Source organism: Oryctolagus cuniculus, chromosome 18 (genome assembly GCF_051225735.1).
Source record: "Oryctolagus cuniculus isolate XC-2025 breed Fujian yellow rabbit chromosome 18, ASM5122573v1, whole genome shotgun sequence".
NCBI lineage: Eukaryota > Metazoa > Chordata > Mammalia > Lagomorpha > Leporidae > Oryctolagus > Oryctolagus cuniculus.
Window position 1 is genome coordinate 42601716 of NC_142884.1, and position 15731 is coordinate 42617446.

At 51.5% G+C, this 15731-nt stretch overlaps 1 pseudogene; it reads right to left on the bottom strand.

Moving 5' to 3' along the window:
- Positions 1–14791: 14791 nt before the first annotated feature.
- LOC138846685 (RNA-binding protein PNO1 pseudogene) lies at positions 14792–15501 on the bottom strand (annotated as a pseudogene).
- Positions 15502–15731: the final 230 nt, after the last annotated feature.

Sequence of the window (15731 nt, forward strand, 5' to 3'; positions counted from 1 at the left end):
CTACCTTTCAAAAAATAAATTTTTTTAAAAGATAGGTTGGAGATAGCCTGTGAGGGGTCTGGAATGTCGCACTCAGAAGTGCAGGCTCTGTCCTGGGGGCAGCCAGGTTTTAGGCAGAAAGTGGTGTGGTCTGCAATTGCATGTTAGCAGGTGGAATGACAGGTGGAAAGATCCGTTAGGAGGTATGTAAACCTGTCAGGAGCCAGAGAGAGAGGTAGAGCGGAGAGAGAATCCAAAAGCCAACAGGACACAAAGATGCTGGCATCAACAGCCATCAGGGAAATGTCCAGCAAAACCGCCATGAGACACCATGTCGTACTCACTGAGCCGGCCATAAACGAAACGACAGATAATAACAAGTGTTGACAAGAAGCGAGGACTTCGCACCCCATACATGACCGGCGGGAGTGTGAAACACTGCAGACACTCTGGAAAGCAGCTTGGCAGCTGCCATCTGACCCGGCCATTCCACTCCTAAGGAAGAGGCAACATCAATAAGTTCATGAAAACTGGAAGCAAAAGTGTATTTTGGTGTGCAAGAAGTTTGAAGTCCATGCATGCAAGGGGTTTTCAAAGAGCTCATGGGAAAATGTGCATTATGAAAAAACTGTAAATGGATTTCATTTTTTTTTGCACCAACCTAAGTTTTTTTTTTTTTTTAAAATGGCATTTTGCTTGAGCTTCTTGTTGAGCTATTCTTGTGTCTGCTAAGGAAATTGACAACATCTAGCCACATAAACATTTGTGCTTGACTGTTCATACACATGCTATTCATAGTAACCAAAAAGAGGGTGTGATCCAAATGACGCATGGATTGGGGTCTATCCATACAATGGAATATTGGGCGTCAACCAAAGGTAACAAAGTTCTGATACATCCTACCATGCAGCTAAACCCTGAAAACATTATGTTAGGGAAAAAAGCCAGTTGCAAAAGATCACTTGTGGTATGAATGTGTTTACATGAGAGGTCCAGAGCAGGAAAATCTGGAATCTGGTGGTCTCCTAGGGCTGGGTGGATGAGTGGGAGACCAGGGGTGAGTACTAGAGGGTCTGGGTTTCCTTGGGAGAGTGAATAAAATGTCCTAAAATCGGTTGTGGTGATGGTTGCACCACAGTGAAGATGCTAAAACCTATTGACTTGTACTCTCTAACTGGATGCAATGCCTAACATGTGAATTACAGCTCAATAAAGCTGTTTAAAAAGATTACATTAATGTAACTCAAGAAGGGTCATTTGCTCTCTGCATCTCTCTGAATAAATTCTCTGTCAAATGCAATTTCAGCTGCTCAGCATTGGTTATAAAACACATGCAGATTTTTGTAACTCAGATTTTTGCATTTTGTTTCATTTAATTCAATGCATATGTTTTCATCTTTGGAATGCTATTTCAATAACCATTAAAAAAACTAGAGCACTGTAATGCTTGGGGAATTATACACATAGAAGAATGGATTCAGAAATACCCTTGAACCTGACTTTCCCTACATCTAGTCAGCCTCCTCAGCCTGCTGTGTCTTGTAGTAATAGTTTTATTGAGGTATCATTTACACAACCTACAATCCACCCGTTTAAAGGTTATGCTTCCAGAGGTTTTAGTAAATTCACAGAATTGTGCCATGGTCATCACAATCTATTTTTTTTTTAAATAAATTTGTCATACCCAAACAACTCCATACACACTAGCCTCATTTTCCCATCGCCCAGTCCCAGGCAACCATGCACCTGCTTGCCGCCTGCGTCATTTGCCTATTCTGGACATCTCAAAGAGGTGAAGTCGCACAGCATGCCATCTTTTGGGCCTGGCTTCTTTGACTTCACGTAATATTGTCAAAGTCCCTCCACTTGGTAGCATGTATCAGGTCCTTCATTATTTCATTCGTGGGTGACATTTCACTGCATGTCTGTAACCACGTGATACTGGCACACTCATCGTCATTCGGTCATTCCCAGCTTTCGGTTATAATGAACACAGCTGCGGTGAATGTGTCCGCTTTTTTTGTATGGGTGACATTTTCACTTCTCTAGCGTATGTAACTAGGATTGGGGTGGCTAGAGGAAACATCATCATGTCATAAGATCACAGAAATGACATTCGTTCTGACATCCAACAGAACCAAGATCTCAGAGCCTATTAGCTCCAATCATTAGTGGTGAATTTCCTAACAGCCGGGGGACTCAGCCACCCAGATCACCACTTCTCCAGCCATCATCTGATCTGTTTCCCAAGCTTTTCCAGTACTGAGAACAAAAGCCCTGCATCCTTTATTGATTTTTTAAAAAATGATTGATTGATTGATTGATTTGATTTGAAAGGCAGAATTACAGAAAGGCAGAGAAAGAGCAGCTCCAGCCGTTGCGGCAAACTGGGCAGTGAACCAACAGATGGAAGACCTCTCTCTCTCTCTCTCTGCCTCTCTCCTTATCTCTCTATGTAACTCTGACTTTCAAATAAATAATTTTTTTCCCAACATTCAGCATCACACTAAAGACAGCCAGTAAAAGACACAGGAGAACAGTTTTTGGTTTTGGTTTTTTGTTTGTTTGTTTTTAAGATTGTATTTATTTATTTGAGAGGTAGAGTTACAGACAGTGAGAGGGAGAGACAGAGAGAAAGGTCTTCCTTCCATTGGTACACTCCCCAGATGGCCACAACAGCTGGAGCTGTGCTGATCTGAATCCAGGAGCCAGGATCTTCTTCCGGGTCTCCCATATGGGTGCAGGGGCCCAAGGACCTGGGCCACCTTGTACTGCTTTTTCAGGCCATAGCAGAGAGCTGGATTGGAAGTAGAGCAGCTGGGACACAAACCGGTGTCCATATGGGATGCTGGTGCTTCAGGCCAAGGCTTTAACCCACTGCGCCACAGCACCAGCCCCATAAATAAATAAATCTTAAAAAAAAAAAAAAGAAAACAAACAAACAAACAAAAAAAAACAACCCACCATTTAAGATGCCAGCATCTCATAGGGGAGCCAACTTGTGTCCTGGCTGCTCCACTTCCAATTCAGCTGCCTGCTGATGGCCTGGGAAAAAGAGCAGAGGGTGGCTCCAAGTGCTTGGGCTCCTACTACCCATGTGTGAGACCTGGAAGAAGCTCCTGGCTCCTGGCTCCTGGCTTTGGCCTGGCCCGTCCTGGCTGTTGCAGTCATCTGAGGGTGAACCCGTGGATGGAAGATCCTCTCTCTCTCTGTAACTCTGACTTTAAAATAAACAAATAAAAATCCTTTAAAGGTTTTGCCTTACTAAGTAAAGAATTAAGAGTATGGATGTCAGGTTCATGGACAAGAAATACAGTTTTAAGTATTTCTGTTGACAGTGGTAACCAATAGACAAGTAAAGGCAATGCTACAACTGCGGAATATCGAGGGGACTCGCGGCGGGGAGGCAAAGCGAGCAAGTTGGAGCCCCGTGTTTCACAATGGGAGGCCACAGACACCCACTAAGGTAGAACGAAACACCCAAAGAACTGAAGTCCCTGGTGGGACAAGAGACTGCTTCCAATGTGGCAGGAGTGGGTGGAAGACTACTGCTGTGAATGTTGGAGCGATGTGATTTATTGCATGTGGCCCTGTGGCTTTAGTAGCAAAAACCTTAGACAACACGTGACAGTAATTCAGAGCGCCATCATACGCCACAGTCCTAAGGGCCCACGTGGACTGAGAAGGGCGTGCTGGCCTTTCCAGGGCAGACATTTGTAGTCTCCCAGACGGTGGCACCCGGGGGCCTACAGGGCCAAAGGACCCTCTGGCTTTGAGGAGTTCCTGGGCCTCCTGCTATAGAAGGCATCCCCCCGGATCTTTGTTCCACCAGTGGGGGATGTGTCTCCAAACCCCAGTTTCCAGTTCCTTGGGGGAATCATTAGGAGAGCCTCAGAGATGCCACAAATACAATTCATTCCAATCCATCTTGTGGTTTACAGAACGGTGTATGGCCTCGGCTCTTGGAGGAACTATGTGACACGACGAATATGGAGAAGTACTGGCACTCGCATAGTTTTACAAACAGCAGGGTGTTGTAACCCCAGTCATTGGGGTCTGCCACAGAACTGAACTTGGTCACCTTATATTCCAATCCATTTCATACTTTGGACGCAACACGCCCTGGGGATGATGTCAACTCACAAATGTTCATGTCTTTCACTCCGCAAATATCTTTACTGTGTTGAGAACCAGATACCCAGCACACACCCTCAAGGCCCCTTTAGGATAAGTGATGCTATGAATTAAAATGGCCATGAATACAGACTTCTCCCCAGGAAACAGACAGACAACATTGTGCCCCCAGTTTGGGAGGCTCCTGGGCCACCCTGGAGGCCCAGCCGTGGAAGAATCCACGATCCTTTGCTGTATGTCTCTCCAAGAGTTGCCAGCTTCCCACCTCCTTTGTGGCTCCCAGGGAAAAGGAGTTTCCTGGAAACCCAGGGACCAGGAGACTCCTCCTACAGGAAGCACTGGTCACAGAGCCACTCCAGGTAGAAGCAGCAAAGAGAAGTAAGCAGGCCCCTTTGTTGACGGATGCAGAAAGCAGGAGTCCAGAAAAGGGAACTCTGCCCCTCCACGTCCACTTCCTCATCCATCCACAGATCCCAGGGGCAAGAGCTCCATTCCCAAGGCTGGTGGCGGGGTAGGGGGGCCCACTCACCCGGTCACACTCTGTTCTCCCCAGGCAGAGACTCTGATGAGTGGCTTGGCCAGGTCTTAGAGCAGGAGGCAGCCCAGCTGGGGCTTGAACCCGTCACTTCAAAGCTGGAGCCAAAGGTTAGGAGAACTACAAAGATGGCAGGAGAGCCGTCTTTGCCCTCACAAAGCTGTCAGTCTCATAGGTTAGAAAGTTTCAGCCTTTATTGGATGCTTGCCCCTGGCCTCGAAGGGATGTGACCTGGGAGAGAGGGCCCTGCATCCTGAGCCCAGGCTGCCTGGTCTTTCCCTGTCTTTGGCCCAGCCACTGGGGCCGGAATACTTTGAGCACTCAGGCTACAGTTTGGAGAACCACATCTGGCAGGGAGCCAGCGTCCCAGTTTCCTTAACCCCATAGCAGCCAAGGCCCTCTGCGACAGCCGCCAGAGCCCAGTTTTCACCCTCGAGCTCCCAAGTAGGAAGCAGTGTCTGGTGAGCCACTTCCAGGATGGGGAGCGGGGAGGGCGACCTCCCCAGGAGTCTAGCTGGGGCAGCTCTAACCAGTCCTCACCAGTCACTGATCACCCATAAACCTGGCGGACCCTTGGGGACAGACCCTCTCCCCTGCTCTGAGCCCCGGAGGACCCTTCCAGCCCACCTCCCTTTGCACTTGTGTAAGTGCCAGTGCTGCCACCTCCCTGCTCTGCCCTCCTGCCTGTGGCCCTCGCTGCCCATCTCCCTACCCCCAGCTCCCCCTGGCCATCGCTCCTTCTTAGCATTGGTTCCGTGAGGTCCTCCTGGACCCCCTCCCGCCTGCGATTTCCAGGTGCTCCCAACACTTCCGCCTCTGTCGGCTTACTTGCTCTTCTCCTTCTCTGGCTGTCAGGGGTCTCTTCATTCCTGCACCCCCTGCCTTGGTTTAAGGCAGAGTGCTCTGCAGACACTTCAAAACCCCCTCGAGATGAATGCACGCCCTTCTGCTCCCCACTCCATGCACCTGCGCCCCATTCGCTCTTCGCACACTGTAGACCTTTGCTTCTGTCCCTGCCTGTACAGAGCAGGACATCAAGACCTGCAGGGAGGAGGTGACTTGCCCAGGGACACGTGGTTGGCGGCAGAGTCCAGCCTAGAACCGGGTCTCCTGCGTCCTGATCCTGTGCTCTGTCGCCACCACCTTGCTTCGCAGAGCAGCGTCTCTTGGGGGAGGTGGTAGTTTAATGTAGCGGCAAGGACCTTGTGGGCAGAATAGGCCATCCTCATGAGAACAAAGGGGCCCAGGAGGAAACACTTCTCACTAATGCTGAGTGTGGGGGGAGGGAGAGCATAGGGTAAGAATGCTATGATTTTTGGTTTCTGGATGTGCAAGGTTGACATCAGGTGCATGGGAAGGCAGCAGAGGATGACCCAAGTATGGGGGCCCCTGCCACCCTTGTGGGAGACCCGAGCAGAGTTCCGGGCTCCTGGCTTTGGCCTGGTCCAGCTCCAGTTGTTACAGCCATTTGGGGAATGAACAGCAGATGGAAGATCTCTCTCTCTCTTTCTTATTGCATCTCTTTATGTTACTCTGATTTTCAAATAAATAAATCTTTAAAAAACAAACAGGCTGGCACCGCGGCTCAATAGGCTAATCCTCCACCTGTGGCGCCGGCACCCCGGGTTCTAGTCCCAGTCGGGGTACCGGATTCTGTCCCGGTTGCTCCTCTTCCAGGCCAGCTCTCTGCTGTGGCCCGGGAATGCAGTGAAGGATGGTTCAAGTGCTTGGGCCCTGCACCCGCATGGGAGACCAGGAAGAGCACCTGGCTCCTGGCTTTGGATCCGCGCAGCACACCAGCTGCAGCAGCAGCCATTGGGGGGGAACCAACAGAAAAGGAAGACCTTTCTCTCTGTCTGTCTCTCTCTCTCTCACTGTCCACTCTGCCTGTCAAAAACAAACAAACAAACAAACAAACAGCACCTTGGGTAGGTGCTTGGCTTGGTGGCTAAGGGGCTGGGCTTCTCACATCAGAGTGCCTGGGTTCAACTCCCAGCTCCAGCTGCCTGCTCACATGAACCCTGGGAGTCAGCAGTGACGGCTCAAGCAGGTGGGTTCCTGCCACCCATGTGAAAGACGTGGATTGTAGTCCCAGCTCCTGGCTTCCGCCCGGCTCAGTCTCAGCTGTTGCAGGCATTTGAGGAATGAACGGGCAGATGGGAGCTCTCTTTGTCTCTGACCCTGCACCTCTCAAATAAATACAGACAGGAGCGCCTGCTCCTGGGGCCGCTGTGTTGATCAGCTGAGTGAGGTGTGGAAAGTGCCCACGGGCCCAGTGCCTGGCGCTCAGTCACCACCCAACAGGGGCTCGCACAGATGGAAAGAAAAGGAATAAACCCACTTAGCCATCTGTTTTTATGCTGCCTGAGAGCCTGTTTGCAAGAGAGCCTGTTTGCCCTTATCTCTGTTTGTTAAATCCCGCTTAGAGCCAGGAGATGCCCCAAGATCACCCATCTCTTACCAGCCACACCCTACAGAAGACTAGGACCCAGCGTGGGTGAGGGGTGCCAGCAGGATTCTGAGCCCACAGTGGTCAAGAGCTGTCCCCGCCCAGACTGTGGGTATAATCTCCATACAATAACAGATCTGCCAAGCTTTTTATTTATTTTTTTTCTTTTCTAAGTATGTCACAAATGCTTTCAGCGAAGGCCCTGTGTGTGCTGGCTGGGCTGGGATCAGTCCCACCCAGCAAGAGAGACCGAGGGAAAGTCTTAGGAGACCCCCCTACAAAGGGGAAGGGTGCCCCAGCTTTTGTGGCTACTCCCATGTGAGGCCTGCATGCCCCTTGACACACCTACCCAGGGCTCCTGTCTGGCCATTCCTGTATCACGTCCCTTCTTCAAAGGGTAGGGGAAGACAATGTCTTCAGCCTGAATCACCTCCCTCCCTGCCTCTCCCACCTGTAGAGCAATTCCCACCTGCACTGGAAAGTAGGAGCTGTGTGGGAACCTTCCAAGTCTCAGAGGCACACTCAGAAACCACAGAGGGAATTCAGTCTCATCAACCCACCCATTTAAGTGGCTCTAAATTAAGTCCCACTGTGATTCTCTCTCTCTCTCTCTCTCTCTCTCTCTCTCTCTCTGTAACTGTCTTTCAAATATAAGTGAAATAAATCTTAAAAAAAGAAGAAAGCTAATTGTAAGCAATGGTACAGATTGCACATGGGTCCGAGGGAAATTGTGTTGCTGGTAGGAGAGGAGCTGAAGGAGGGAGAAGCATGGCTGAATTCCAGAGTTCCAGAAATCGGGGTCCTCCAGGTCTTCATCCGGAGGAACCCTAGGAGTTGGCCCAGCCTGGGGCTCTTCCTGGGTAAGGGTGGAGGTGGTGGGTGGCGTTGCTGGGGGCAGAGTCATGTTCCCTTACACGTGGCTTCAGGCCTGACACTGGGGGAGAGGTGGGTGACAGCAGGGGTGGACAGGAGCCCCTTTCCCTGTGGACAGGAGCAGTAGAGAGCAAGGACTCCCAAACCCTGCATTTCAGCACCTTTACAGATCTTCGAAGCTTTTTACAAATAAAACCAACATCCCCGGCAGGAGAGGTGGAAAGAGCAAGGAGGAGGTTACCGAGGGAGCTGGCCAAAGAGAGCTGATGCTGCCGACCCTTTGCCAGGAGGTGGGGAACAGAAAGAGTGTTCGGACGTGGAGGTGAACCAGGCATGGCCACCCCGGAGGAGCACCTGGACCACGGGAAAGCCCCAGGGGCCACTCGGCCAGGAGTCTCTTCTCTCAACCTCGGTCTCTCACCCTCTAGGTTTAGGGCCCTGTTTCTGTTTCTGGCTCTCTTTGGCGGAGGATCAGGCTGAGCAGAGGTGGGATGCTAAAATAAAGGCCGCAAAGGAACCTGCCCGAGAATCCCACCCACACTGACTTCATAGGAAGCCGCTTGTCCAAGTGTCCGCCATCGCCAGGGACCGTATTTCATCAGGTTCCCTGGCCTCTTTCTGCACAGGAGCACCTGTGCTAGTGTTTGCTCTGCGTCTTGTAGAATCATATAGACATGGGATAACGATGCTGGAAGTAGAGAAAGAGTGAGCACCCTGAGAGCACAGAGCTGAGACGGCTGGACTCTGCCCGGCAGCCTGGGCCTCCCGGGGCCCCCTGCTCCGCCTCCAAGTAACCCTGGCCCCAGCAGAAAGGCGAACTGGCAGACTCAGTGGTCTATCCAGATGCCCACATGGAGGGGTTTCTAGATTTAGACACAGAGCGCCTTTCCCCTAGTGGGCTGTTCTTGTTTTAATTTGCTAAGAAATAAAAAAAAGGAAGTAAACAGCTGTGTGGTTGTAGAAACATCTATCACCAGTAAATATTAATGGAAGACGGTAAGAAAAAAATTGGGGATCATTTTCTAAGTGGGATGCTTAATGTTAATAATTTCGCGCATTTGTTTGCCCAACACTAGCAGAACACATCCTGTATTTTTCACTGCCTGCACCACGACAGGTACCAGGGTGACACTAAACCACGAAGACATCCGTTTATTCGTTTGGCAAATATTACCGAGTCGCTCTCATGCGCCCAGCACTGAGCGAGGCTTTAGCAGGGAAGGATGGGAAACGCCTCTATGTCCCCTACAATTTTGCCTGATATCAGGCAACGTAGGGCTCATCGATTCTATCATTTCTCCCTGCATCAATTTCCTCATATCTACTCCCCAGTGTCCACCCCTGGGGTGGTGTGAGGTCTGCCCCTGCATTCAAGGGGCTGGAGGCACCGCATCTCAGCTCCGTCATCATGAAGTCACTCAACCATCCACCCAGCAGAGAGCGAGGGGAACCATGGCCCAGAAAACAGTGCAAGGAGGTGTGCTGCGACTGGCCTGGGCTCTGGCCCTGGGGCTGCTGGAGGAGGCTGTGTGTCCGGGGTCACCCCCCCTGGGGCTGCCTCTGCTTCCCGGGTGCCCAGTCTTCTCACGTGAGCAGTTGGTGTTTCATGGCAGCAACAGTATGTCTTCTTAAGAACACACTGTAGATTCCAACAAATATCTAAGGGCTGACCTTGGCCAGCCTCACCAAGCAACAGGGCCTTCCTGGAAGAGGGGCCTTTGAGTCTCGGTTTGGGGGAAATCTGAGTGGCGTGGGTTGGGCTGGCTTGGGGAGCCATAGCATGTAGCCAAGCTCCAGGTGTGGCAATAAATGCTCAAAAGAAACACGGGAGGTGATGATGAGGACAACCATTAAAAAAATTGGGCCTCATTAAAATGCAGAGGCAGGAGGCACAGGGCTCCTGGGGATGCTTCTAGTTCTAGAATCCTAAAGTTTGTCTCTGAAACCTACAGAGAGGTTTCTCTGCTCCTCCATTGGCAGAGTAGCTGGCGGGGGTCGAACACTCCTTCCTGGAGGTCCACAGCATGAGATGGTGAGGCACCTGCCGTGGTGTGGTCAGAGCAGGGCCTCGCAGGCTTGGGGTTGATGAAGGCTGTAGGGCCATGGCTAACACTGATGGGCCAGAGCCGCGGTTCACCCCCACCTCCGGCATTCCTAGCTCCCCCTCGGTGGACGCACATGGTTCTCAAGTCACTTCTCTGTGTGTGACGGGAGACAGAGGGGGTGGGAGCTTTATCCTCCCAGGGACCGGAAGGAGGGGCTCACTGAACAGCGGGATGGCGGAGGGACTGCCGGCCCTGCTATTTATAGATGAAAGGTCATCATCTTGCTTTGTTCTTGTGATCTGTAATTCCCAGCTTTTTCCTTCTCGAATTTCTCACTTCCTCCCTGCGAGTAGTTTTCCTTTAGTTTAAAAAACAACAACAACAACAACAACAACAAAAAACTTGACTCATTGGCTACCAGTTTTCTCAAATTCCCAAAGGGATATGAGACAGCAACAATTCAGCCACGTAAGAACTCAAGCCAGGGCAGGTGTTGTGGCAAAGTCGGTTAGGCCAACCCTTGAGACGCCTGCAGTGGGCCTGGGAAGGCAGCAGAAGATGGCTCAGGTGTGAGCGCCCCTGCACCTGTATGGGAGACCTGGATGGAGTTCAGGGTTCCTGGCCCAACCCCGGCTGTTGTAGCCATTTGAGGATTGAATCAGTGGATGGAAGATCTTTCTCTGTTTCTCCTTCTCTCTCTGTTGCTCTGCATTTCAAACAAAATAAGTGAATCTTTAAAAAAATTCAAGCCAGGGCCGGTGCTGTGGTGCACTGGATTAATCCTCTGCCTGCGGCACCGGCATCCCATATGGGCGCTGGTTCTAGTCCCGGTTGCTCCTCTTCCAGTCCAGCTCTCTACTGTGGCCCGGGAGGGCAGCGGAGGATGGCCCAAGTGCTTGGGCGCCTGCCTCAGCATGGGAGACCAGGAAGAAGCACTTGGCTTCTGGCTTCGGATCGGCACAGCTCCGGCCGTTGTGGCCATTTGGGGAGTAAACCAACAGAAGGAAGATCTTCCTCTCTGCCTCTCTCTCTCACTGTCTGTAACTCTACCTGTCAAATAAATAAATAAAATCTTTACCAAAAAAAATTTAAGCCTCAGGGTCAGGCCCTGGTGTAGGCACTTTCCCGAAATGCGACTCGTCCACTGCTCCCAGGGATCCTTAGAAGCAGGCATCACTATCATGCCTCTTCACAGATGACAAAACTGAGACACAGCATACAAAAACCCATCTTCAAAGTTGTCAGGGCGCAAGGGACCACAAACACTTAAATCCTCGAGAAAGCCAGCTCTCGTTTCGGGCAGTTGGATGGAAAGTACATCTGCTAGTTTGCAGGAGACAGCTCAGTAATCAGAGGGTAAGATGCTTGTTAGTGATTAGGGGAATGTTTTGCTCATGTCAAAGATGAACCAGAGACACGGCTTCCTTTTTAGCTCCAATCACAAAGCACGACGGCTTTTCCCGTTGGCAACCTTCCATCATCCCCAGGGGGACGGAAGTCGGACAGCAGCCAAGGAAACAGCAGCGCGACAGCCAGGGGGGCCAGGGGTGACTCACAGCTGTTTCCTGGTTCCACCCACCGCAGGGCGGCGAGGAGCAGCAGGGCCACCTGCAGAGAGCAGCTCCACCTCCGGCCAGCGGCCAGCGGAGAGTGAGAGGGGCTTGGCTTGCTTATTTTGTTTTGTTTAAATCATTAGGAAATACCAAGACCTCCGAACTGTTTCCTTCCCCCACCCCCACCCCATTCAGGCAGCAGTCTCTTGATGCCTTGGAGAGAAAGATGTGATGAAAGTGCAGAAGAAAATATTCTTTTCCCTGCCTTTTGAGTTTCAAAAAAGATCGGATGAATTCAACCACAGAGACACGGAGGGGTGGGTACTGGGTGCGACCAGCACTGAATCAGCCCAGCACCCCTTCCCCAGGGAGAGTAGATAGGGAGAATACAGACTTTGGTGAGGGTCCTGAAAGGGGACGCTTGTGCTTTGTCTAAGCCTCGGGTTGCAGGCAATACCCCCAGCCAGACTGTGGAGTCAACACCCAGAGCCCCAGTGCCACTTCCTGGGAAGGGCTCTGGGGAGGTGCAAGACCCCAGAGCTGCAGGAAAGCCGGAGCCTGGACAGCAGCTAAGAGTGGGGAGGTCCTGAACCTAGAGGGAGGAGAGAGTGTCCCAACAGCAAGCTGGGAGCACACCGAGGACCCCCGGCCCTTGGTTAGTGCCACAGAAGTTCTGGGCAGAGCACTCCAAATTGCCCACAGTGGCATTCCTGCCACCTGGCGAAACAGGGACTCAGAACACAAATAAACCGACTTATATTTCCACCAACAGGAGTCCCCTCAAGCCCCACCACTTGCAGTCCCAGAGCCTTGCTCGCAGCGTTGTGTTTGGGGCGGGGCACAGGGTCACCCTGGCGGAGCGCGCAGATACCATCAAAGCACGCATTTCTGGGGAGGGGTCTCCCCAGTGCCAGGTGTCTCTGCCGCAGAATTGGCGCTGTGGTCGGGGAAGGCCAGCTCCCCATGGAGACGCCCCCTTCTTGTCTGGAACCGTGCATGCCCGACCTGCCCGTCCCCTCCTGACCCACCCACCTCCCTGTGTTCAGGCAGGAATTTAAAATTCCAGATCACAAGTGTGTTGAGCAGAGGCCTTCAACCTCAAGTCTGGAGTTCACGGGGTCTCCCCTCTCCCGCCCAAGGCTTGCCGGTACCTGGCCTCCATGGGCTGCCATGTCTTCATGGTCTGACTTGGCTCCTCTTGCACGAGGCTCTCTGATGGCGACATCCCAAGCATGGCTGGGCTGGCATGTCCTTCCCTCACGTCTCTGCCCCCATTCCTCCCCCTCCCACCCCTCACCATCCACCTAGCCACCTGGCAGACCACCAGGCATTGCCTCCTCTGTGAAGTTTTGCCAGGTAAAGCTAACCACATCCTTTGTCTGTGACCTCACTATGCCAGGAGCCCATGGTTACCATGGCTCCTGCACCTCCTCAGTATCTTTTCGTCCCATCACCAGACTCAGAGTGAGATCAGGCAAGGGGCAGGAGGGGGGCAGAGAGACAGGAGAGGAGCAGCAAAGAGGATTGCTAACTATTGTCCACAGAAATTATCCCCGCTGGGAAATTATCCCCGCTCCTCTGCCAAGGTCATATTAAAATGAAAAATGATGAAAATTTTAAAAAGAAGAGGCTGGAGTTGGGTGCAGGGGCGTAAGTGTCTGCTTGGGATGCCTGCTCCCATGTTGGAGACCCTGGTTTGAGTCTTGGCTGCTCCTCTTCCCATCTGGCTTCCTGCTTGTGCCCCTGGGAGGCAGCAGGTGACGGCTGAGTGTCTGAGCCCCTGCCATCCGCGTGGGAGACCGAAATGGAGTTCCAGGCTCCCGGCAGCAGCCTGGCCCAGGCCTGGTGGTTGCAGGCATTTGGGGAATGAACTAGCACGTGGAAGGTCTCTGTCTCTCAAAATAAAACGAAAACCGAAAAATTTTAAAAATATGAAGAAAATAATAGGAAGGTCACGAGAATGAAGGATGGTCCTTTGAAAAAAGGTATCTCAACTTCTACACACACACGCACACACTCACTCATACACACACACTCATACACACACACACATGCTGCCCTCATACTCTCACTTGCCCTCAGCCCACAAAGTGGGGACCACCTCGGGGTAGGGGGTGCCTGGTGGCTTGTGACATCACACTCCAGCAGCTGAGGTTTCCCTGGCAACCAGAACCAAAGGGATGCCCTTGGGAAGCTGTCGGAGGCCCCGCCCCTCGGGCCTCAATGTGGGTTGCTGAGCCCTAAGGGAGGCCATCAAGGCTAATAACACCATCAGGAGACTCCCAGCAAAGGCAGCTGATTAAAGTGCACCATGGGACTTTGCAGATGCTAAATCTCATTCGCACAAATAAAACAAAACAAAAATCCCATTTGCTTTTGGAGCCTCGGACTGGAGAAGCGCTGGGGTGGGGCCTAGCAGACCTTCCCATCCCAACACAGGGTTTGGAGGAGGCTCCGGAACTCGGTTCAACAGCAAGGGAAAGCCAGGCGAGTGTTAATACCCACAGTCCAGGACAGGTCAAGTCTCCAATCCGGAACACGGGGGGACGAGAGTGTGTTCAGATCTGGGACTCTTCTATGTCTGTACTAAATATGTGTGGGATTTTCTAAGTCTGTATTTACTTACTTAAAAGGCAGATTTTGGGACTTTGGACTTATTTTTTTATTTTTAGATTTGGGACTTTTAAATAATTTTGTGCATGGAATAAAGCTTCTTGAGGTGGCATTTTCCACTTGTGGAGTCATGTTATCACTCGGAAAGTGTCACATTTTGGAACACTTGGATTTCAGACTTCCTGATGAGGGATGCCCGCCCCACGTGTGACTGTGTGCGTGGGGTCTCACCCCATGTCCCCAAACCACCTGCTCTATTTTTAGCCTCTGTGCACCATTTGATGGAATCGTCAATGTCCCCTATTGTCACAAATATTTTGAAATTCTGAAATAAAATGAATACGTATCTGACCCACATGCATTACATATATAGGAGAAAGGCAATTTATAACCACATAACTTTTTAAAAAAAAAATTGCTTATTTATTTGAAAGTTGAGTTACACACAGAGAGAAATAGAGGCAGAGAGAGAGAGAGATCTTCCATTCTCTAGTTCACTCCCCAGTTGGCCGCAACGGCCGGAGCTGTGCCAATCTGAAGCCAGGAGCCAGGAGCTTCTTCCGGGTCTCCCACGTGGGTGCAAGGGCCCAAGCACTTGGGCCATCCTCCACTGCCCTCCCTCTTCTACTGCTTTCCCAGGCCATAGCAGAGAGCTGGAGTTGAAGTGAAGCCTCTGGGACTCGAACCGGCGCCCATATGGGATGCCGGCACTGCAGGTGGCAACTTCACCTGCGACACCACAGTGCCAGCCCTACCACATAACTTTTGTTTTCCTGAAATGATTCCTTTAATTACAATTTATACAGAAGAAATGTTTATTTTTATAAATTCATGTTCCTATTGCCCTGGACAGGTGGTCTCCCGTTCAGGACTTAACATCAGTGACTTCAGGAGACTTGAGGAAGAGGTCACGCAGTCTGATGATGGCCAGTGCGTCCTCCACCTGAAAGCCGAGAAGAAAGGGGTCACAAAATCAGCAGCTTAGGGCAGAGCACGGACGTCCTTGGTTTCTTACATTCCGTGATGTCAAGTTGAAGCGTATCTGAAGTCCCAAATGTTCCATGCTAGGCGTAAATCTCTTCATCCAGATGGTGTGTATCTGTTAGCTGGGCCCGGAATTTCCCCCGTCTCTTCTTTCCCACTCAGGAGTCGGTCCCCGGACAGGGGCAGGGAGACGGGTCTCTGCCCCTCGATGTCCATGCGGCCTGCGTCACCCGCCTCCCCCGCTGTCGTTTTTTTCACCCACAGGCCACCCTTGCGAGTGACTTGAATGAATCCGTCCTCGGGCCCAGCACCCTGCGTCTCCATCCCAGCTTCCATTCCCCCAGGAACTTCCAACCCAGGTCAGCGCTCCCAGCTCGAACAGGTGCACAACCACATTGCACAGGCCAACCACATAACTTTTTTTAAAAAAATGGCCAGCGCCGCGGCTCACTTGGCTAATCCTCCACCTGCGGTGCCGCACCCTGGGTTCTAATCCTGGTTGGGGCGCTGAATTCTGTCCCGGTTGCCCCTCTTCCAGTCCAGCTGTCTGCTGTGGCCCAGGAAGG